At 41.2% G+C, this 25,019-nt stretch overlaps 1 protein-coding gene and 1 long non-coding RNA gene across 16 annotated transcripts in view; one reads left to right on the top strand and one right to left on the bottom strand.

Moving 5' to 3' along the window:
• IGF2BP2 (insulin like growth factor 2 mRNA binding protein 2) overlaps positions 1-25,019 on the top strand; it is a 164,050-nt gene that overhangs the window by 30,777 nt on the left and 108,254 nt on the right. The gene's annotated exons all lie outside the window — the stretch shown is intronic.
• On the bottom strand, positions 2,328-6,454 carry LOC146397646 (uncharacterized). Its single transcript, XR_014824501.1, has 2 exons — positions 4,800-6,454; positions 2,328-4,406 (listed from the first exon to the last, which is right to left on the bottom strand). It is a non-coding gene; the product is annotated as an uncharacterized LOC146397646 (long non-coding RNA).

The following is a 25,019-nucleotide window of genomic DNA, read 5'->3' as shown; positions in this document are numbered from 1 at the left end:
TCTAGATATTCCGTATATCTCGTGTGTTTGGAGAGGTCATGGTTTGATGGTATTGAGACCAATAAAGTGATGATCTGCTTTTTTAACAGGATTTTCTATAATTCGATGAGTAATTTGCCTATGATCATTCATTCAAACAGATGGCAGTAATAGTAATAACTTTAGTAGGTGGAATTCAGCATGGATGAATCGAGGTTCAAAATGAAAGGTGCAGCCACTCCCATCTTCGAGCACTCAAATGATCCATGTCATATATATGAATGTAGGAATATCACATGCTCCCTGACCTTTCCTTCTCGTGTTTTCCCATTCTAGAAGAACCCCTACTGTCAAAGCTGTCCCTTATTCCTTCTCTTTCCCTGCGTTTCTGCCTAAGCAAAGCACTAGTGGGAGGAGAGAAGAGGAATTAGGAATGTGGAGACTTGTTCCTGGAACTGTAGCGTTCCTATTAAAACATATTTTTCTGTAGAAACAATGTTGTGGGAATAATAGATTTGTATGATACTTTAAGCTTTTAATGGCTCATATTAATAGTGGCTAGTTAGGCTACTTAAGTGCATTTAAAACCTTACAGTAGTGGAGTTCCCGTCATGGCTCAACAGAAACGAATTTGATTAGTATCCATGAGTCCGCAGGTTCGATCCCTGGCCTCGCTCAGTGGGTTAAGGATCCAGCATTGCCATGAGCTGTGGTGTAGGTTGCAGACGTGGCTCAGATCCTGTGTTGCTGTGACCATGGTGTCAGCAGCTATAGCTCCAATTGGACCCCTAGCCTGGGAACCTCCATATACTGCAGGTGCAGCCCTAAAAAAGACCAAAAAGAAAAAAAAATCACATTGGTTTCTCATGGTCTTCTCTCCCTTCTTCACACCTCAGCAGTCCTACCAAAAGTGAACCTCTTGGTGAGCTGGTAGGTTCTGTGAAAGCTGGGCCTCCGGGTGATGTCAGCTCACTCTGACATGCACTGGCTCCACTGTCTTTATGTGTGTCAGCAGCCACTAGTCCAGTGCAGCACAGAGGACATATCCCCCCAGTACTTGGTGAATTAGTTTGACATTAAGGAAGAGAGACTTTTATATTCTCTATTTTCATTCTTGTTAATTTCTCAAGCACTTTCTTATGTAGAGTTCTTCATTAGCTCTGGAATTTGAATTTTATTGACCCCTTTATTTACTTATTCTCCAAATATTTGTTGATCACCTACTATGTACCAGGCACTATGCTACTAGGTACTTAAAATATAGCAGTGGACCAGTGCAGTTTCATTTCCTGTTCTCTGCTCTCTTGGAGTTTCTGAAATGTTGAGAAAAAAGGACCATTTTTTTGGTGGGCACTTTCAGGGTCTGGGTAGAACCGTTTTTAGAAACTGCTGCTGTTTTAGAAATGCGTAGACTGGAGTTCCCATCATGGCTCAGTGGAAACGAATCCAACTTGGGATCCAGCATTGCTGTGAGCTATGGGGTAGGTCACAGACCTGGCTTAGATCCTGCATTGCTGTGGCTGTGGTGTAGGCTGGGAGCTGCAGCTCCAATTGGACACCTAGCCTGGGAACTTCTCTCTCTCTTTTTTTTTTTTTTTTTTTGTCTTTTTGCCTTTTCTAGGGCCACTCGCACGGCATATGGAGGTTTCCAGGCTAGGGGTCTAATCAGAACAGTAGCTGCTGGCCTACGCCACAGCCACAGCAACGCGGGATCTGAGCCGCGTCTGCAACCTACACCACAGCTCACGGCAACGCCGGATCCTTAACCCACTGAGCAAGGCCAGGGATCGAACCTGCAACCTCATGGTTCCTAGTTGGATTTGTTAACCACTGTGCCCCGACGGGAACTCCTAGCCTGGGAACTTCTGTATGCTGCGGGTACGGCCCTAAAAAAAGAGAGAAAGAAAGAAATGCCTAGACTGACTTTGAATTAGCCTACGTGTCTGGTGGCAAAATCTCTTTTCCTACCTTGAGTATCGGTGATGAACAGGTGATTTTTATAATTATTCAGAACTGTTCTGAAAACAAATAAAAAACATAATGTGGGCAGTTTACTTTTACACAGTCTTTTATTAGAGGGTGATTCTTATTTAACTTCTTTTAAAATAAAGTCTTAAAATAGTAATCTGATATTTTTAAAAAAAACTTTGCCTGGACTTCCCATCGTGGCTCAGTGGTTAACGAATCCAACTAGGAACTATGAGCTTGTGGGTTTGATGCCTGGCCTCTCAGAGTTAAGGATCCAGCATTGCCGTGAGCTGTGCTGTAGGTTGCAGATGCAGCTCGGATCCTATGTTGCTGTGGCTCTGGTGTAGGCCGGCAGCTACCGCTCTGATTACACCCCTAGCCTGGGAACCTCCATATGCCATGGGTGTTGCCCTAGAAAAGACAAAAAGACAAAAAGCAAAAACAAAACAAAAAACCTTTCCCAGATATTCTACTAATTATTAATTTCTGATTTTTCTATTAAGGCAAGCTTAATAGTTTTCCTTGTGCCTGGTGACTAACTTACTTGCATGTTGTTTCTATTTATATCTCCCCAATCTTAGGTAAAATCGAGAGTATTTAATGGTGAATAGCTTCGTTTAGTTTCATATGAAAAAAAATTAAAATCATGAGAAGGAAAAGTAAGAAAATGATAATATTAGCAAAACCAGCAAAATAAAGAAGGATTGCACTGATGACTGGTTTGGAAAGCACTGAAAATTTTTCTTGAGACTCTCTTTGTGGTGCAAGATTTCTTTCCATAGATTATATATTTTACATGAGCTATTTGAAGGGATTACACTCTTAACAGTTTCCTTAAAGCTCTTTATTAAGTATAGCCCAAAGCCTTTTTCACACTTGTTTCTGGATGCTCTTATTACATCTTATAAGATGTAAAGGGGCTTTCAAGATAAAAATAATTCTATTTGAGGATTTTGGGGTTACTCATTTCTGTCTAAAAAACAAAAATGCTTAAATAGTACATTATGTCAAATCTGTCTGTTTAAGAGATTTGAGCACACTTGGTAACAAAGCGGTTTAACCTAGTTTCTCAGATAAAAATTCGAGGTGGCAGAAGGATGAGGAACAGTTGAGGGTGAGTTGCAGAGCTGGTTACCTTTAGCCTACTTTCTGGGATGACGTGCTTTATCCTTCCAGGTCAGGCAGACTCCTCAGCCGGTGTGTTCAGATTCCTGGTTGCAGGTAATAGAAGCTTACTTCATCCAGCTTAAGCAAAATAGGGGTACTATTTTGCCTACTTAACTACCCTGCAGGATGACCTGAGTGAAGTGGGTTGGATTTAAGGATGTTGAGAACCAGGGACTTGAACACAGCTAACTGGCTCCTTAATGCTTTCTCTGCCTCTCACCTTTTGTTTCTGTCAGTGTTGGCATCCTCTTCATGGAAGGTAGTACCATGGTCAGTGCCAACCTGTACATGCCTAGGATCTGGGGAGAAATAGGATCTCTTTCCCCCAAGGGAGAATTCTGATTGTTGTGGCCTAGGTCATGTGTCCAGGACAGTTCATACAGTCAAGAGATGAGGTAGGCTTGTGTCACATGCCCAGGGAGATCACACAGACATTGTCTTAGGGGAATTGTTATAAACAGGCAGCCATAGCAGGGTTTTGTTTTTGTTTTTGTTTTGTTTTTGCTTTTTTAGTCCATATTGGATCCAGTTCCCACAACTGGTTAAGATTCTTTTTCTCATTCATTGAAAATCTTTTAAAGTCTTTTTTCTGTTGTTTTCGTGCCAGTTCTGGACTTGATACTCACTTGAACTTTAGGTTCCTCTTTCATTTTATTCTGTGTTTTCACAAGAACATGGGCTATAGTGTTGTGCTATAGTGTGATCTCAAGAATTATGGTTGACTGACTAAGTGAATGCCACTGGGAAAAAACATATACTGAGGCACAGAATCATAAAACTCAGGCAGCGAAAGAGATCCTCAATTTCATCTGCCTTTGGTTGTTTCACATATTAGGGGGTCTCCTAAATGCAAAGGACCAAGAGGTAAAGAAGGGTGAGCATTTCTTCTCATTTCCAAATATTGAGCCCTGTTCTAGGAACTGAAGAAGGTGGGGGTGAAACAGAGATAAGGAAAGTCCACTTACAATCTAAGAGAAAATCCCAACAAATGCCACATTTCTTTGGTTTTTGGATAAAATCATATTAATTGCTTATCTTTTAAGAATAGACTGACCCGTGAATGGACTAGAAGCTGATTGTTGATATGGATTTGGGGATAACTTTTTTTTTTTTTTTTTTGGTCTTTTTTTGTCTTTTTGCCATTTCTAGGGCCATTCCCGAGGCACATGGAGGTTCCCAGGCTAGGGGTCTAATTGGATCTGTTGTAGCTGCCGGCCTACACAGCAACGCAGGATCCGAGCCTCATCTGCGACCCACACCACAGCTCATGGCAACGCCGGATCCTTAACCCACTGAGCAAGGCCAGGGATCGAACCCACAACCTCATGGTTCCTAGCTGGATTCGTTAACCACTGAGCCACAATGGGAACTCCTGGGGATAACTTTTTAAGCAGCAAAACAAATTATTAGTAAATGACTTGTTTAGCAGATGAAACCTTTTGAGATATGATATCTGTTGGAGAAAATAAAAGGATGAGAACTTGGTGTTGAGAATGACTAAGAGCTCAGTCTTTTTTTTTTTTTTTTTTTTTTTTTTTTGTCTTTTTGTCTTTTTGTCATATGGAGGTTCCTAGTCTAATCGGCGCTGTAGCCACTGGCCTACACCACAGCCATAGCAACACAGGATCTGAGCTGCATCTGCGACATACACCACAGCTCATGGCAATGCTGGATCCTTAACCCACTGAGCGAGGCCTGAGATCGAACCTGCTTACGCTAGTTGGGTTTGTTAACCGCTAAGCCATAATGGGAACTCCACGGAGAGCTCAGTCTTTTAAACGGATAGACTAGGGTTCAAACCTTAGTGCTCCACTTGCCAGCTTTGTCACTTGAGCAAGTTGCCAGGCTCTGTTAGCCTTACATTCTTTAGCAATAAAATGAAGATACCTATTTGATATGGTTTGGGGTGAGTATTAAGTGAAAGTTAAACAGTTAACTTTAAATAACTTTAAATAATCACACAAATTTTTGTTGTGGTACAGTATATACAGCGCAAAATTTACTCTCTTAACCATTTTTAAGAGTTCAGTTCAGTGGTATTAAGTACATTCATGTTATTGTGCAACCATCACCACCATCCGTCTCCAGAACTCTTTTCATCTTGCAAAACTGAAACTCTATACCCATTCAACAGTGACTCCCCATTTCCCTCTCCAACCAGCCCCTGGCAACCACCATACTACAAACAGTTACTTTTTTTTTTCTTTTTTTATAAATTGTAGGATCTCAAAAAATGTTAGCTGTTATCCCTCTAGATCAGGAGTCAGCAAACTTTAGCCCACAGGCCAGATTTGGCTAGTAGCCTGTTTTAGTAGGGTCCTTGAACTAAGAAAGGTTTTTTATATTTCTGAAGGGTTGTAAAAACAAAACAAAACAAAAACAAAATAAAGAATATGCTGCAGAGACAGTATGTATCCCACAAAACCTAAAATACATATTTACTATCTGGTCTTTGACAGAACAAGTTTTCTGACCCCTATTTTAGATCTCTTATGCATTTTTTAAAATCGTAGGGTCCTTTAAGAATTTGATTTTGAAGTGTGGGTGTGTGTATCTGTGTGATACATGGAATCCCCTTCCATATATCTTCTGGGGGGTTATATGAACATCTAGCCTAGACCGTGAATTCTTAGTATAGCCATGTTGCCCCTAATGGGATGAAATTGGTTCTTGATTGGTGAGAAATCTTAGATACTGTGTAATTTTAAGCCTACCGAAGGGCCACAATATATAAACAGACACGTTTAATACCAAGTATATCTGTGGTATTAAAATTTCTTGGGGGAGGGGAGGCAGGGAGGAGCACATAGAGGAAATGTCTGGCTAGGTAGGCTCGTTGGGGGAACAGCAGTGAATAAAGGTTTGAGAAACACTGCCCAAGACTGAATTCTGGAAGGCAGGACATATGTCTTTCTAACCTCTGATTATTCCAGCATTTAGCACAGGGTCTTGAACATTTTCTTCAATCCATTAAATTTTTTTACAGCATAGTTGAATGAATGAAACCTCTGATCTAGTTCAGTGACCCATTGAGTCCAGAAATTGCTTTCACAGCAAGCTCTATAGAACTTTTTTTTTTTTTTCTTTTTAGGGCTACACACATGGCATATGGAGGTTCCCAGGCTAGGGGTTGAATCGGAACTGTAGCCACTGGCCTACGCCACAGCCACAGCAACATCAGATCTGAGCTGAGTCTGCGACCTACACCACAGCTCACGGCAACGCCAGATCTGTAACCCACTGAGTGAGGCCAGGGATCGAACCCACAACCTCATGGTTACTAGTCAGATTTGTTTCCACTGAGGGACAATATAGCACTGTAAATTTAAAAAAAAAAAAATTTTTTTTAACCTTTAAGAAGTTTGTCAAGTGATTAATCTCTGTTAGAGCAGACAGATGCTTCTTGCTTATTAGACTAGAATTTTTATTACTCTTTATCTTACGTTTGTTATTGACACAATAAAATGAGTGTAGGTGTTGGAGTGTGAAGACATAAATCTCCATGCATGACTCCTCATAGTCAAGTCAACTCTAAATTGAAACACAGGTATATCATTATTCTACCTAAAAAAATAAAGTTGGATTTAGGATATACAATTTTTTTTTTTTTTTTTTTGTCTTTTTTTAGAGCCACACTTGTAGCTTATGAAGTTCCCAGGCTAGGGGTTGAATCAGAGCTATAGCTTTCCACCTACACCACAGCCACGGCAACACTAGATCCGAGCCTCGCCCACGACCTACACCATAGTTCATGACAAAACCGGATCCTTAGCCCACTCGAGTAAGGCCAGGGTTTGAACCCTCGTCCTTATGGATACTAGTTGGATTCATTACTGCTAAGGAACTCTGTAAACTCCCTAGGATACACAAATTTTTCCATTATAGCTGATTTACAATGTTCTGTCAATTTCTGCTGCACAGCAAAGTGACCCAGTGGATATACAAATTTTGATAGCAGGCCACTGAAATGTCAGAGACTTAGGTAATCCTGGTCTCACTACACAGGCAAGGACTGTGTTTTATGTATCTCTGTATCCCCAGGGGCTAGCATATGGGTGGTTAGTGCATGTGTTTCTGGTACTGGCTCTGCTGGTGATATTTTTGCACATGCTTCATTGTACCCCAGCGTTCTTTCTATTAGCAATTTTTTCGCCTCAGCCAGTTCTCCCTGTCTCACTTTGGTCCCCAGTACCAGTTGGTCTGCCACTGTTGCAGGGTTTGATGATGATAAATAACAAGGGGTTGTTCAAACAGCATTCATTGTTCAGGAGAAATCTTCATGGCATAACCAGTGCTGATGTAGTAATGCCCAGCCCGGTGGATAACTTAGCATAGGGTGGTGGAGAAAAATGAAAGAGACAGTGCCAAGGATTCGTGCCTCCTGAGGGCTGGGAGCTGGAAGTGGTGTCTGGAGAGAGGGACCTTTCATTCCAGCCTAGGCTCTGAGGAAACAACGTAGAGAGCCAGCAGGCCAATGTTCCGCAAATATTTCTACCAACATTCCCCAGAGGAGTCAGGAGGTAGCCACCAGAGTCACCTCTGTGAACATAACACTCGTCTCCTGTTGTACTTTTTTTTTTTTAACATTTCTGTGTTTCTGGTGATGTGACTCCACTATATATGTTTTTGCTTTAATATAAACATAACAAAAATATTTAAAAATTTTACATGGACTTGACATTCCACAGGAATGAACTACATCCATTCGGTACCCTGAGCCGACCACTGGGATTTGCTGGGAAGACTTATATCATAGATGGAGAAGCATGGTTGGGCACAAACAAATATTAGCCACCTTGGCCAGTCAGATCTTGGAAATTGAGATATTTCCACATAAAGTGATATACACTAAGAACCAGGTGCAGAGGTTGTGGTTAGAGTGACAAAGTGAAAGCCCTGGTTTGTGTCCCTGAGTTTGGAATAAATTGCTGGCTTAGAGTCTCTAAGAACCCTTTGTCTTGCCCTCAAGGATGGAACTCCATTTGCTAACCGTGGCAATCAGAATGTTCCTGGGGCTCCCCACCACCTGAAGCCGTTCACCTCTGCAGGGCTCCCTGCAGTCCTGGAGAGGCCCACTGTGTTCTCCCTGCTGAGGACCAAGGTCGAATTAAGCCTTCCATGGCCTTCCCAGAGCAGAGATCTGAGTCCATTCTTAAAAGAGTCCAAGTGTCCTGAACCTATATATGTGAAGGGCACACTTACTTTTATTGCTGTTCACGGAACATGAGGGTCCATTCGTGGCTTATAAGTGTCTTACATGTCTTGAAACCTGAATCAAATATATAACCTTCAAGCTGATTGTTAATTATCTTTTTATCTATAAACCTTCATAAATGGCCTAGTTTCACCATGACATTTTAGTGGAATTAAACTTGAACTAAAAATTATGTAATTAATTACAACTACTAATTGAGTCAAGCCTGTAACTTGATAACACAAGGCCCACAGCTAACAGGTGGTTAATCCCTACTCCGTAACTCCTTCATATGTGTTCCTTAAGATTTAAAATAATAATCACAACTTTTGGTAAGTCTCAGGTGGGTGCTGTTCGGTGACCAAGCTGAAAAACCAGAGACCTCCACATCCCAGCCCTCAGCCTATTGTGCTTGTCTACTATCATGTAGGCCCCCCTCTAGAGAAGTCCTGTAACCCCACAAGTCACATACTTTTTTTTTTTTTTTTTTTTTTTTTTTGGCTTTTTGCCTTTTCTAGGGCTGCTCCTGTGGCACATGGAGGTTCCCAGGCTAGGGGTCTAATCAGAGCTGTAGCCACTGGCCTGCGCCAGAGCCACAGCAGTGCTGGATCCGAGCCACGTCTGCAACCTACAGCACAGCTCACAGCAACGCTGGATCCTTAACCCACTGAGTGAGGCCAGGGATGGAACCCACAACCTCATGGTTCCTAGTTGGATTTGTTAACCACTGAGCCACGACGGGAACGCCTCATATTTTTTGACTTATTCTACTCGCTGTGGGGACTCAGTCATGCATTTATTTTTAGATAAGACCAGTATAGTTGTGCCCACCAATTTACAATTCTGAGCTTCTGGTGATGGAATAAAATGACCAGGAATAAGTATTTTTTGCTGACCACCTAACTGAATGTGAACTTTAAAAGCATGGCATGTTAGGAGCTCCCACTGTGGCACAGTGGGATTGGTGGCCTCTTGGGAGTGCTGGGACACAGGTTTAAACCCTGGCCCAGCACAGTGTGTTAAGTATCCAGTGTTGCCAAAGCTTCAGCTCGGATCTGATCTCTGGCCTGGGAACTCCATATACTGCGGGGCAGCCAAAAATGAGAAACAAAACAAAACATGGCACATTAGAGAAAGCCATGATCCAAAGATTAATTCCAAGCAGGAATGGGATGGTCAGTAAAACCCATTTTAAGACCGAAGAAAACACATGGTGCCATTGGCCTAGTTGTATTTCAGTGTAATAGAAGGGGTAGTCAGACAGACTAATGTTGGAAGTTAGATGCCATCCCAAGCAGGTTTTAAACATCTTCAACAATTTCTCACTCATCCAAAAGAAGGGGGAGGGCTAGAAATTCTCACATGATTAAATAGTTCCTGCCACATAGAGGGTGTTTTTCAAAGTCCTCTCTACTGGGGCAATCTCTTTCACTCTTCCCTCCCCGAAAGAAGGAGGAAGGACTTGCCTTACTCTGCTATGTCAGGGTTTAAATTTAGTAAGTTCCCAACATCAGTACATATATGTTTTAAACGGTTATGGGAAATATGCCTAATATTTGAAATGAAGCTGTGCTTGACTCAGATTTTTTTAACAGTATATAAATTCTGCCCAATTCTTTTAAAAAAAATAAAACATTTTAAGGCAGCTAATTCGTTTCTTAGCCATACAGTGAACCCCCAGGATTTTATCCCTGGTAGAGCTCTCCATGGAGACTTTAATGCTTCAAACCCACTAACCTCATCTTGCATATTTCCCCAAAATAGGCACACACGCGCGTGCGCAAGCACACATACACAATTTATGACCCAACTTTTGGGAACAATGTTAAAACCAACAAACAAAAATTCTTAGAAAGTTGTAAGATGCTTAAAATAGTTTGATTTTTAAATGGTTTAGGAGCTTTTCCCATAAGACTTGGTGCTCGCCGCTATAAATAGAGGCATGTGTGTCCAGAACAGCTCTTCTGTAGCCATAGTGCTTAAGAGGATCGAGAAGTCAGTTGTATTATCTTGATATCTAAGGTCTAGTGTGTGAGCTTTTAACCCTGTTAACTTCAAACTTTAAAAAAACATTTAACTTCACAAAGCCTATTAGATTGAGACTGTCTCCCCTGAGAAGCTTCCAAGTATCTGACCACTTTCCTTTATTAAGGATAGACAACCAGATTGTCATTAGTTTTGTTTGTTTGTTTGTTCTCCTTTTTTATAGCCACACCTGTGGCGTATGGAAGTTCCCAGGCTAAGGGGCTGAATCAGAGCTGCAGCTGCCGGCCTACCCCACAGCCAAAGCAACACTAGATCCAAGCCATGTCTGCAGCCTTTGCCACAGCTTGTGGCAATGCTGGATCCTTAACCCATGGAGTGAGGCCTGGGACTGAACTCACATCCTCACAGACACTATGTCAGGTTCTTAACCAGCTGAGCCACAACGGGAGCTCCATCAGTAGGATTTTTCTAGTGGACAATGATAATTGGTGAAGCTGGGAGATGGGTATGTATTATCCACTTTTATACTTTTTTTCCCATATACATTAGAACAGACACAGCTTTAAAACTCAGAGTGGCTAGAGTACATCCTTTTTCTACTTCATGATGGGGAGAGTGTGGTGGTACTTTTTTCAGTCTTTTCTCCTTGGCCTGGTCAAGGCAAGGTATTGGAAAAGGAACTCAAAGTAAATAACTGGATATGAGATCCCCAGAGTGTGCATATTATTTGAATTCTAATATTTCTCATGAGAATTTCCAATCTAAAGCTATCTAAAGAATTGCCTAAAAGCATAAGTGAGTATCATCTTTATATATGGTGGCATGGCAGGTGTGGTATAATTAATTGAAAGGACAGAGGACTTGGAATCACAAAGAGAGCCCAGGTCTGGGTTTGCTACCTCCTAGCTAGAAGGTCCTTGGGCACATCATCCAACTTTTCTGAGCCTTTCTTCGGCTATAAAATTAGGACAATACGTGCTCTGCCTACTTCTTTGGAATTTTTAAAAGCTATTATTATGCTTAGACTCATGAGTTATTCATTTAGCTGGTGTGCATCATCATCTGTTAAACTAGGAACGTAGAACATGCAGCAATAGAAACAATCACATATATAAGCTGTTTTCAAATAGTGGGTGAACAGATGAAGGAAATATGAAGTACACGGGAAAATGAACATACTACTCTTGAAGACTTTTCTATTTTTATTTATTTATTTTTTAATTTTTGTTTTTTTTTAAGAGCCACACCGGCGGCATATGGAACTTCCCAGGCTCGGGGTTGAATCGGAGCTATAGCTGCCAACCACAGCCACAGCAATGCCGGATCCTTAACCCACTGAGCAAGGCCAGGGATCAAACCTGCAAATTCATGGTTACTAGTTGGATTCGTTTCCACTGGGCCATTATGGGAACTCTGAAGACATTTTTAAATTTTGCAAAATATGCCTTGCTGTACCAGGTGTATGCATGAATTGAAGAAAACAGAGAAAATGGTCCATGCAAACAAAACTCATTTCTAAATACCTGCAGTTTGTCAAAGGTCTTTAAACTTTCTATCCATCTTTGTGTACCCTTACTCTGACCATATTTTCTCTACATAAGCTCATTTGGTATAAGAAATCATAGAGCCACTTAAAAAATATTTGTCCCACATGTGATACATGAGTGCATTTTCTTTTCAATAAATAAGCAAATATGTAAAATATTATAATCTTCCTTCAATACTCCACCTCTAATCCCAGTTCTCTTTATCTCTTTCCAAATGTAGCCACCATTTCCTTTTGGTATCTCCTTCCAGACCTTTGCTCTTCCTTTGCACATGCTTTCTTTTGTTTTAAACAAATGTTGTTATACTAAGGGGAACTTTTTGCAACTTTTTTCTCTCAACATGTTCAGAAGAACTTTGCATGATCTGGTTCATTCACTTTAACCTCTGCTGACTGTTCTGTACTGGTTTGTTTCACCATTCACTTTTTGATAGGTACTTAGGTTTCTTTTTTGCTGTGATAGACATTTTCGTAACATCCTACTTAAGCATATGGGTGAATATTTCTCCAGTGTAGGTATTGAGAAGTGGAATTGCTAGGTCGTAAATTATATACCTTTAAATTTGCTTAGTTAATGGCACATTGCTCTTCCAAGTGAAATGGACACTATTTTTCACACTTCAGTTTCTTGCCCGGCTCCTCTGAGTCAGTTAGGAAAAGCTTTGCAGGGGACAGTTATGGTGGTCCAGAGTAGAGCAGTACTTTTTTAAACCTTATTGTGCAGACTAGTAACCTGGTGATTTTGTTAGAATGCAAATTACGACTCAGTAAATTTGAAATGGGCCCAAGATTTTGCATTTCTAATAAGCTCTCAGGTAATACCAACACTGTGACCAGGGACCACCATTTGAGTAGCAAAGGTCTAGAGAACAGATATCCCTCCAGCTTGTTTCTCCATATTACTTGGAAAGTTATTGTTTGTAATGGGTGTGTGTGTCCATACATTAATGTATGTGTGAGTGTATTTCTGGAGGAAGCTGTATTTTACCATAAGAATTTGAAGTCTAGCTCCAGAAGGCTTGACTTTTAAAGTTAAATCCTATGACAGAGTTCCTGTTGTGTCTTAGCGGAAATGAACCCAACTAGTATCCATGAGGATGTCCCTGGCCTCACTCAGTGAGTTAAAGGACCTGATGTTGCTATGAGATGTGGTGTAGGTCACATACGTGCCTCGGATCTGGCGTTGATGTGGCTGTGGTATACCGCCGGCAGCTGTAGCTCGGTTTAGACCCCTAGCCTGGAAACTTCTATATGCCGTGGGTACAACCCTAGAAACCAAAAAAAACCGCCCAACCAAAAAATAAAAGTTAAATCCTGTGACAAAATGTTGATGATTGTAGAAACTGAGTGGTGGTGCACACAAGTTTGTTGTACTATTCTCTCTACTTTTGTGTAGAGCAATTTGTAGAAATGCTCATCCTACAAATTCTAAAATAGAACAAAAGAAAGAGTCTTTGAAATTTGAATTGCTTCTAAAGATTTTCCGCTTGGTACATTGCTGCTGTGCCTTTCCTGGATTTCCTCTGGTAGATCATTTGGAAGTATTTTATTTTAATCAGCGGTGTATTTTGACTCCTGTGAGTTTTAATTTTAATATTTCCAAGTATTTTTAGCAGTTTAAAAATAACTCCAAAAGGAGTTTTGTTCCATATCTGCCTGCCTTAGCAGCTTTAGTCAACCCCCCTCAGCATTTCTCATTCAGAAAGGATGCCACAAGCCATGCCAGAGACCACGCTCACTGCACGATAGTATGCATGATAGCATGAGTGCACTGGAGGTACTCTAAAGTACCTCTAGGGTCAGAATGCCCATGTTGACTCATTGGTGGTTTCTTAGGACACTGTTGAGCGAGATTTTGCGGTCTCTTCGGGATTCAGCAGAAAAAAATTCTGTGATTAATTGTCAATGTCTGTCAGGGTATGCTGGGTTGAAGAATGATAGCACAAAAGCTCTGTATTGTTGACCCTGGCTCCGTGAACCGCACCTACTGTATGTATAGTCAAGAAAGTGAGGCTCAGAGAATTTAAATGATCTGCCTTGGGTTTGCAGTTAGCAGAAGAGCTAGTACTCTAATGACTAGGTTTCTTGATTCATTGTTCAGGTCCGTTTCTATCATTCCATGCTGATAATGGGATGCTAACTATGTGGAAGAATATTTGCATGTTAAGCAGCTTGGTAGAATAGAAGCCACCTGCCTTTTTTTTTTTTCCATTTTTCAGAGTTTTATTGAAATATAGTTTATTTACAGTGTTGTGATAATTTCTGCTGTGCACCAAGTGATTCAGTTATACATATACGCATATCCATTCTTTTTCAGGTTCTTTTCCCATGTAGATAATCACAGAATATTGGGTAGAGTTCCCTGTGTTGTACAGCAGGACCCCATTGGACAAGTCATTCTGTATACCAAGTGTACATATGCCAGCCCCAAGCCATTTGCCTTTTAATTGGGCAGTCTTGAGCAAATCAGGTAAAAGGGTATAGTTTCTTCTTATGGAGGTAGCTGTTTCTCTTTTTATGCCTCTAGGAACTTGGGGCCAAAGTTGTAGCTTTACTGTCACAACTCTGTAGTCCCCTTTGGTCTGTGTAATTGTTTTTTGTTTTTTGTTTTTTGTTTTTTTCTTTTTTTCTTTTTAGTGCCATACCCGCAGCATATGGAGGTTCCTAGGCTAGAGGTCAAATTGGAGCTGTAGCTGCTGGCCCACGCCACAGCCACAGCAGCGCAGGATCCAAGTCACGTCTGTGACCTACACCACAGCTCACGGCAACGCCGGGTCCTTAACCCACTGAGCAAGGCCAGGGATCAAACCTGCATCCTCATGGATGCTAGTCAGATTTGTTAACCACTGAGCCACGACGGGAACTCCTGGCCTGTGTAATTGTATTCGAATCTCATTTTCTCCCCCAACCTGCTCCTGTCTGATCTTCTAATCTAATACCATATTTTCTTGCTTTGATTTATTTGTTTCATTTTTATTTTGCTGTTTTATTGTATGTCTTTAGCATAAGCTTCCTCAAATATTTGTGAAACAGATGGTATATAAATAAAGAACATCAGAATGTTTGAAAAAGTTGTTATTGACAAGACCGATGAGGATGAAAATAGCACTGTGGTTCTGAGAAAAAGTTGGTGGCTGCAGTATTTGCTCTCTTTCTCCCTGGGCCTCTCTTCTCCCTGACCCATCCATTTTGGCACATCCACCCCTCTCTTTCTCTGTGGCTTTGGCTGTAGTGATAGCTCACCTCTACCTCCAGCCTCACCTAGTTTAACAAATGCATGCCTGTGTTTCTGACTTTCCTCTCACCACCTGGCTCCATCTGAATGTTCCACAGGTACCTCACCTCAGCATCTTCAAAACTAAGCTTAGCATCCTCTCCCCCAAACCGTCTCTACCTGGATCCCAGCTGCATCACCATCCTCCTGTTACTCTAAACAGTCACCTTGTGCTGGCTCATTTGTTCACTCTTTCCATTCTCAAAATTTCTATATCTAATCAGTAGCTAAGACCAGTCTCAGTATTCTAGGGGTTTATTCTCTCTGTTCCATCCTTTCTGTAAGATGCTTTGAGTTTTTTAATCTATCTTTGCCCACTTTGAGAGTTTTATTATTGTAGTCATCAACACCCAGTCTCCTTCCCCTTTTATTTCCCCTACTCCTGCCCATCCATTGTTGTAAAGTCAAGGATCCACATTTATCTTCAGGCTAAGGTTCAAGTTACTTAAGTCTTTCATACACTTGCCTTTGCTAGGCTTGTTAGTCTTATGTTTTGCCATTGCCCAGGATGACCTTCCCTCTCCTCTTCCTTTGGTGCCCTCCAGTCTGCCTTTTGAGACTTGGCTACTTCTCTGTTTCTTGGACCTCTCTTGCTTTTCACCATCCTGTACGCGTCTCTGTTGTAACCACTCTGATATATTGTCACATTTGATTGGATGCTGTTTGAAAGTCCATGTGGCACCTGTGGAGTCTGTATCTCCGGTGTATAGCCCTATGTACATGGCACACACGAAAGTTCTCATTAAAATGTTTGCTGAATGAAGGCATTCAATTCTTGGAATTCTTTCAGAAAACACTAGTGATAGTAATCGCATCACCCGCTATTACTACCATCATTTACATGAACTCTTAAATGCCAGGTACTGTTCTAAATATTTTACGTGTTTATCTCATGTAACATCTGCATAATCCTGTGCAGTCAGTACTGTTATTGTCCTTATTTTACAAATGAGGAAACCAAGGCACAGAGCTTAAGTAACTTGCTGGAGTTTACTGATAAGTGGTGGAGCCAAGATTTAAATAAACCCCAGGTTCTCTCTTCACCATCACATATACTATCTGTGAGCTATTTATTTATCTGTGGGAAGCCAGGGCTTTGCCTAGCAGTTATTTCTTGAAGTCACTTTTATTTTTTTTGGTTGATTTTGTAATAGTGAGGGAAAACAAGAGAACATTTGAAACCTGGTGAATGTCAGTGATACCACACAGGCTCCCTGCTTCCCTCCCTTCTGCTCTGAACCCTCCACCTCTCCCAGCTGTGAGAACAGAACTAAGATGCTGCCACAGTTCTTTGTTCTTCTAGAAAGCACACATTCTGGAGCTTCTCCAGAAAACTGTGTTCAGCACCGTATTAAGGAGAGGTGGAGAGTGGCAGGCGGCTCTCAACCCAGCCTATCAAAAGAGATTTGTTTCTCCCCTTAATCAGCAAAATCAGGACTTACTGGAGGGGAGGGCCAGAGTGAGAAGAATTCTGAGCTGGTGAATGAGAGCTGAAAAAGTATTTGCCTTTGTCAGATCTCTTACATGAGTGTGCTCATACCTTAAAACTGTGACACAAGGGCTTTTAGGATACTTGTTTTTAGAGTACTCAGTGCAAGAAAGTAAAATTAAGCTAGTGAGTGTCCATAATATGAAAAAGCAAGTTTAAGTATTTAAGCCTAAGGAGATATATTGAAAAATTAAAGCAAGACATTGCCGTGAGCTGTGGTGTAGGTCACAGACTTGGCTCTGATCCTGCATTGCTGTGGCTGTGGCGTAGGCTGGCAGCTGTAGCTCCTACTCGACCCCTAGTGTGGGAACTTCCATGTGCTGCAGGTGGGGCCCTAAAAAGACAGAAAGAGAAGCTGAAACAAGAAAGAAAATGTGGCATAAGGAGATGAGGAGGGAAAAGGAATTGTAAGAAACCATAGGAATAAGGTTAGTTGCTCACTTATCAACTTGTGATGTTTTCTTTCCACCTTTTAAATAAGCTGCTCCTTGGTTTCACTAACTTGGTTTCACTAACTTGGTTTTTAATGTTGGGAATTTAAATTTAAAGTCTGTTCTTCCGGTTTTTATTTTATTTTTTTAGATAAGTGATTTTAGATAAGCACTGAAGCGTGATGCCATATATTTGGGAGACATGTTCTCCTTAAAAAATTATCTATTTCTGGAAGTTCCAGTCGTGGCACAGTGGTTAACGAATCCAACTAGGAACCACAAGGTTTCGGGTTCGACCCCTGGCCTTACTCGGTGAGTTAAGGATCCGGTGTTGCCGTGAGTTGTGGTGTAGGTTGCAGACATGGCTCGGGTCCCGTGCTGCTGTGGCTCTGGTATAGGCCAGCAGCTACAGCTCCAATTCGACCCCTAGCATGGGAACCTCAATATGCTGTGGGAGCGACCCTAGAAAAGGCAAAAAGCCAAAAAAAAAAAAAAAATCTATTTCTTTATGATGTTTCTTTCCATTTAAATGTGTAATCTGGACTTGAATTTTATATAGGAATAATTTCTATTTATTTAGCACTTCTGCTTTTTTTTTTTTGTCTTTTTGCTATTTCTTGGGCCGCTCCCGCGGCATGTGGAGGTTCCCAGGCTAGGGGTCGAATCGGAGCTGTAGCCACCAGCCTACACCAGAGCCACAGCAACGCGGGATCCGAGCCGCATCTGCAACCTACACCACAGCTCATGGCAATGCCGGATCCTCAACCCACTGAGCGAGGGCAAGGACCGAACCCGCAACCTCATGGTTCCTAGTCGGATTCGTTAACCACTTCGCCACGACGGGAACTCCCAAAAACTCAAATTCTGTAGTCTAGGTGTAAGTAGTGATTGTTCACCCTTAACAAAAATACAGAGAAATAGGACTGATCTATTTCTATTTCTGTTGCTGCACAGAGCAATTAAATGGCTCAATTGTAGGGACTGGAGCAGTATCTAGGAGGTATAGGATTTGCCCATCAGAAGTTCCCATTGTGGTGCTGCAGAAGTGAATCCAACTAGTATCCATGAGGATGAGGGTTTGATCCCTGGTCTTACTCAGTGGGTCAGGGATCTGGCATTGCTCTGAGCTGTTGTGTAGGTCGCAGATGTGGCTTGGATCCTGCATTGCTGTGGCTGTGGCATAGGCCAGCAGCTTTGGCTCCAGTTTGACCCCTAGCCTAGGAACTTCCTTATGCTGCAGGTTCAGCCTAAAAAGAAAAAAAAAAAAATTTGACCAGCCATCTATTTTGCAGTTTATACACCATCCTGGTGCTCAATGAAGGGATTTGGAGGTGTATTGATGTTGTTTGTCCTCCTGGGTAGCAATCCCATGTTGTGCTGCTCCTGGGAACATGATTGATACCATAATGGAGTCATCAGGCCTCCCTGAGCACCTCTTTATTCCCTCGCTGACATCATTTGGATCCTGGAGCTGGTAAAGTAGGAACGAAATCTTTTGCCCATTCATTATTGGACAGCCTGGCCTGTGACATTATTGAGAGCAGACATTGGAAAGGATAAAAGAGAAGAGAAGAAAGGGAAATGAAGGGATTATCCCATATGATGATAGTAATGCAGTGCACTTTCTACAACAGATGTAGTGCTGATGTGTACAGGGAAGATGAGACTCTCTCAGCAGCAGAAGCAGGGGGGGAGTGGATATTTGGGAACGAATGAATTTAAAAGATCTTTCAGATACTGTGTGGAAGTGTGGTAAAGACTAAATTTCACAGGACTGAGGCTTCTCTCTTAAGCAAATAGAATATGTACACTGAATAAAATTTAAAATGGGGAAGACTAAGAAAGGCTCACAGTATGCAGTATTCAGCAATCATTTTGAATATCTCCTGTGGGCTAAGTATTACTCTAGGCACTTAGGGTCTAACAAACACAGAACTCAAAAATCTTTGCCCTGGTAGAGCGTAGGGAAACAGAAAATAAATACATGATATGTGTGATTTAGAATTGTTTGGTTCTGAGTTATAGAAACTAGATCAAGCTGGCTTAAACCAAAGGAATTGCTCTGGAGAAGTTTTCTTTTCTTTTTTTCTTTTTTTCTTTTTCTATTTTCTTTTTTTTTCTTTTTCTTTTTCTTTTTGGGTCCGAACTTGAGGCATATGGAAGTTGTTCCCAGCTAGGGGCTGAATCAGAGCTACAGCTGCCAGCCACAGCCACAGCCATAGCTGTGCCAGATCTGAGCTGCATCTGCGACCTACACCACAGCTCATGGCAACGCTGGATCCTTAACCCACTCAGTGGGGCCAGGGATCGAACTCATATCCTTGTGGATATTAGTTGGATTTGTTTCCACTGAGCCACAAGGGGAACTCCTTGGAGAAGTTTCTGATGGGCTCTGCCTGGAAGAGATGCCTACTCCTAGTCAGTCAGATTCGGTCCCAGAGACAGGGTTCCAGGACATAAACATGGCCTCCAGGGGCCCACCCCTGGGATAAAGAAGCACTTCCTGAGGATGTGGGGTGTAGTGTGAGCTGCTGAAAGTCTTAAAAACTATTAAAGGCTATTATATGTTGATTATAGGTTCTCTACCTGTCCCATTCCATTGTTTTCTTTCATTACCAAGAGTGAGTTTTGTTTTGTCTTTTTCTTTTTTTTTTTTTTCTGTCTTTTCTAGGGCCACACCCGTGGCATATAGAGGTTCCCAGGCTAAGGGTCTAATGGGAGTTGTAGCCGCCGGCCTACACCACAGCCACAGCAACATCAGATCTGAGCTGAGTCTGTGACCTACACCACAGCTCACAGCAACACCAGATTCCTAACCCACTGAGCAAGGCCAGGGATCGAACCCTCAACCTCACGGTTCCTAGTCGGATTGTTAACCACTTAGCCATGATGGGAACTCCAAGAATGAGTTTTGTAATGCAGATAAGCTCAGAAGATTTGAAATGTACCATCTTTTTTGTCTTTTTAGGGCTGCACTGGCAGCATATGGAGGTTTCCAGGCTAGGGACCTTATTGGAACTATAGCCACAGGCCTATGCCACAGCCACAGCAGTGTCACATCTGAACTGCGTCTGCGACCTAAACCACAGCTCACAGAATTCCCACTGATCGAGGCCAGGGATCAAACCTGCAACCTCATGGTTCCTAGTTGGATTTGTTTCCACTACACCACGACAGAAACTCCGAAATGTATCATCTTAAAATTCCAAGTACTGGAGTCCTGTAGTGGCTCAGCAGGTTAAGGATCCAGCATTGTCACTGCAGTGGTCCGGGTTTGATCCCTGGCCTGGGAACTTCTCCATGCTGCAGGCAGTGCCAAAAATTTTTTTTCCAAATTACAAGACTGCTTCAAAATGTAAGTAACTAAAAGGAAAAATGAGAGCACAGGAAAAAGAGAAAAGATCAACTAATTTAGATTATTGAGAAGAGACTTTAGCCAGAATGTTATCCAGAAGGTTTGTGGAAAGTGGAAAGCTGCCTTCTTAAGGAGTAGTTTTAGCAGTTTTTGCGTAGCAGTCTTTCTAAAATGGGTTTCTCACTTTCCTGCTTTTTATACAGAATGTATTTTAATTGTAATATAGTGATTACCTTAGGCTCTTTTAAAGCTGTGTAGGCCTAATTGTCCCAATTCTAAATGATCTCAGGCTTCTTTGCTCTTTAATATCTGTGTCTATTTCTTGGATTTTGAAAACCTTTCCATGGTGACTTCTGTTTCCAGTCTCTTTTCTCTGCTCCGTGACTGCCTCTAGGAGTGCCCCTCCTCCCATAATTTATATTCGCTGCTAATTAAGCCACCTCCCACTTGGATGTGACAGGTGCTGGGGGAAACAGTAGACCTCAGGGTGAGTCTTGAGTCTGCCAACTTGCCAGGTTATACAAACAAGCCAGTCACCTTCTCAGTCTTCTCTTCTTAATCTGTAAATTTGTAATAAGTGGGACTTTTTCTATGGGGCGATAACTAAAGGAGCAAATGAAATGTTTGTGAAAATACTTTGCAGTATATAAATACTCTGCAAATACAAAGCACTATGACTGCCCATAACAACATGATGGAGACATTTCTGTTCCCTAGTTTCATCTCTCCAACCACATCCCATTTTCTCTGGGAGAACTAGAGAGTTTCCTGTAAACCACCAGATACGTCCCTGGGGTTAGCTGGTCTTACTTGGCCAATTCTGACTCCCAACCTTGTGGTTGTTCTCCTGCAGGACAAACACATAGACTTCATTTTCTGATATCAATTTTATACCCGCCACCATATCCCTTCTTATGAGACACGGATTCTCTTGGCATTTGAGCCTAAACAGGAGACAGTCTCCCTGTTCTCCTTACTGAAGGACATGGAGAAAGCGGTCATTTTCCTTCTGAGGGTAGTTGGACCTTAGGCAGTTTGTGTAGGCCCCTAGTCCACAGGAGCTGAATTTGGAAAGAAAAATGTAGTGGCTGTTGCTGTAGGTGTTGGCACTTGGTTAGGGATAAAATATTAAAATATGGTCTGTTCATCCTTACAGTTTGTGGATTTTGCCTAATAGGCAGTAAGTATGGCAGAGACAGCCCTCTTGGTTCATGTGGTTTTGTGACTGAAGACAAAATCATTCCTAATCTTTTGAGGCTGTGGTTTCTCTCTGTAAAATGGACTTGAGAGCAAATCAAACTTAAAACTGAATATCCCTTTGTTTGGTCATGGCATTTACCAATTGGTAGTTACTGGTTCTTAGAAATGTTTGCTGTCTCCTCATAACTTTATTTTTGTGGATTCGACCTTATAAAGATGCTTATTGATCTGTCAAAGGCCTCAAAGTGAAAGTGTGACCTCCACCACTAGGGGGCATTGCTGCCTTAGTCACATGATCTGAACCTACAACTTGCTGAATTTGAAGCTCCGTTTAGTCCTCCACTTAAAAGTTTCTAGTACTGTATTTCTTTATATATGTTATATATACAGTAGTTCGAAATACAATTAGTAACTCTAAGTAATATTAAATAATCTTTTTAAAAAGTATTTAACCTAAAAAATAAATACTTAACAATTAGTTCTTCATCATCATTTTCTTGATCTTTATCAAGTTAACTTGAATCCTGGAGTAAGAAATCTGTCCCAAATGTTTGTGGTTTGTCATCAACCTTAAGATTAGCTCAGCATCATAGCATCTCTGTATCTGTGTCACCTAGGTGTCTTCTCCCTGTTTCATTTATGGAGATGCTGGGCATCTGGCCTAGGATATTTTAATTAACAATAGAGATATTCTTGGGAAAGTTTTCAGCTTTCAACTTCTTCCTTTTTCTGCATAAATAAAGAGCTAAATAAGTGCTTATATAGTGTCATGATGCCATTAAGAATATAAAAGTGCTTTTGTCTCTTTTCCCTTGATTATAAGGAAGTCCTTTTTCTATCACCTGAGTAAAAGATGAAGCAGGCTCCTTTTGTGTTTTTCTCAAATCAGAGCCATATTGTTCTTATTTTTCAATAAGTGTCAAAGGCATACATAAGAACTGAGAATCTGACATTTGTTCATGTTTCATATTTTTTTTTTAAGGATAAATATCTAGAAGTGGAATTGGTGAGTCAGAGTATAAATATTGGGACTGTTGCTTGCTAGTTATTATAAAATTGCTTTCCAAAAAGGTTGTACTGATATATCCCCCTCCACCCCAGCAGTGTATGGAAATATTTTTTCACTGTAACACACTCCAGAATTGGATTTCTTATTTCAACAGCTTTGTGTGTGTGTGTGTGTGTGTGTGTGTATGTTTTAGAACTGTAAATTTTTTTCTGGGCAGAAGATATCAATTGATTAGTATTTTCCCCAAAGTGTATTACCCTCCTGGTGAGGAATTATATTTAAAAATGGTTCACTGGTCCAATAAGTTTTTCTAATATTGCATACTTGTCCCTTTCTGGGAGATTTATGAAGCATACATGCGTATTAAGGCTCTGAGAAGTTCTGCAGTAAATAAATCTGTTTAACTTGGTGTGTTCTGATTTTATTTATTTAATCACAGGATCCTTATTTAATCACAGGATCCTTTTTTAAGAGTTATGTCTGGAAATAACTTATGGAAATAGGATTGAATTTTGGAAATTGATAATGATGGCGAAGATGGAAGTTATTCCAGAAGCTTTTAGGACTCACTATAGTATTATAAGAATTTCTTCTGAACTTAAGTTGTATTGGTTCATGATCTTTGTTCTGGAAAATAGAACCCGCAGTAGCTTGATTAAACAGAAAAGATTGTATTGAGGTATGTAAATAGAGCATAGAATTGTTGGAAAACTGACGAAACAGGCTCTAGATTGAGCTTCCAGGAATTTCCCTGAACTGGTCTGCCAGGGGAGCTGCTTCTTCTGCCACCATCAGGATGCTTCTGTCAGAGTTGCCTCCGTCAAGATGGGAGACTGCTGGGTCCACATTCATGTGTCTCTAGCCTCGCAGGAAGTAGGGCCAGGAAGTGTAGTGTTTGGGATCCTATTTTAGAAAGGAAGGATTTTACACTATGGTGAACTCTCAGATATGGAGAGAATGTTTAAAAATTGGTTAGTCACCATTGGTGAATGTCCAGGAGACGTGTAAGGTGAAGACCTCTGGATGTAGGTCAGAGAACTGGAGTCTAGCCCTCACCTAGCCACTTAGCAGCAGCATGACCTTAGGTAAGTTCACTTTCAAATTTGTTTTCTCATCTCTAGAGAAGAGATAATAACTCCTGCTTATCCAACTCAAAGGCCTGGAGAAAAACTATAAAGTATGAAGTAAGTGAAAGGTATTTTTCACACCCTAGATATGTTTCTAAATCAGCGGTTAGCAAACTTTTTATGAAAGGGGCAAGGTAGTATATATTTTTGGCTTTGTAGGCCGTGTCTTCTTTATACCTGCTTACCCTGCAAAAGCAGCCACAGGCGATATGTACGTGAATGAAATGGCTGTATTCCAATAATATGTTATTTATGGACCGAAATTTTAATTTCATATAATTTTCACATCATAGAATAATATTCTTCTTTTGATTTTTTTTTCAACCATTTAAAAAGTGAAAGACATCCTTAGCATACAGGCTGTACAAAAACAGGTGGCAGGCTGGATTTGGCCTATGAGCCATAATTTGCTACTCTTGTTCTAGGATTTTATACTTAAAATACTTGAATATGTAGAGTTTTGGGGTTTTTTTGGTCTTAATGTAGTAGTAAATAAATATGGGCTTTCTCTGATGATATTGTCTAAATAGAGCATGTGCTATCTTTATCACTCTTCAGGCTGGACTTGATAGTAGCTTTCTCAGGTGTTGATAGTGGAATTAAGTCGGTTGAGTGGGTACATATGGAAACATGAGATGCATTTAGGGGAGAGCATTGTAAAGGGTGAGTTTGCTATCCAGCCGTTAGGTTCTTAGCACCTCTGCGTTTCTTCCTTCTCGTTCTATGCCTTTGGTTTGGAGAAAGGCATGGGACAGTCAGGTCCTTCTTTTATAGGAAAAGCTAAGGCTGCCATTCCCCTTCCATGCCACAGTCCATGTTCCTCAAACCCATCGCATAACCTCCTATGGGATGTTCCTATGAGTTTATAGGTTTGCTGCCTCGTGGACAGGAAGTTACCCCCTAAAACCTTGTTGTCATTGTAGGCTCGTTGTTTCTATTGGAAAACCCCAAACAAAATCCCTTGTTCTCAAGCCCCATAGAATTTCCTTCAGTCAAATGAAAGCGTGAGATCAGTTTTAAGTAAATCAACTGAGGCAAAAATATGAACTGTACAGCAGTTACAGCAGTATGCTTCTGAACCAACTTGGTTTAGAATTCTTTGGTCATCCAGGCACTTCTCCATGCTTTCTTTCATTTCTATTGACCCTTCTCGGTTTTTCTTTTTTCCTTCTAGGTGTGGGCAGAGGGTAGCAGATGGTGTAGATTCATTGATTGCTAGAAAATGGAGAGGAGCAAGATGGGGGGTGGCAAGAAGGGAAGGTGAGGGGTGCAGAGATGGGGGGCAGGAAGGAAA

Source organism: Sus scrofa, chromosome 13, assembly GCF_054392235.1.
Source record: "Sus scrofa isolate SSC_HxYL_T2T_F1_AM1 chromosome 13, Sscrofa_HxYL_maternal_Yorkshire_Landrace_v2.0, whole genome shotgun sequence".
Lineage (NCBI taxonomy): Eukaryota > Metazoa > Chordata > Mammalia > Artiodactyla > Suidae > Sus > Sus scrofa.
This window is presented reverse-complemented; position numbering and strand designations above follow the sequence as displayed.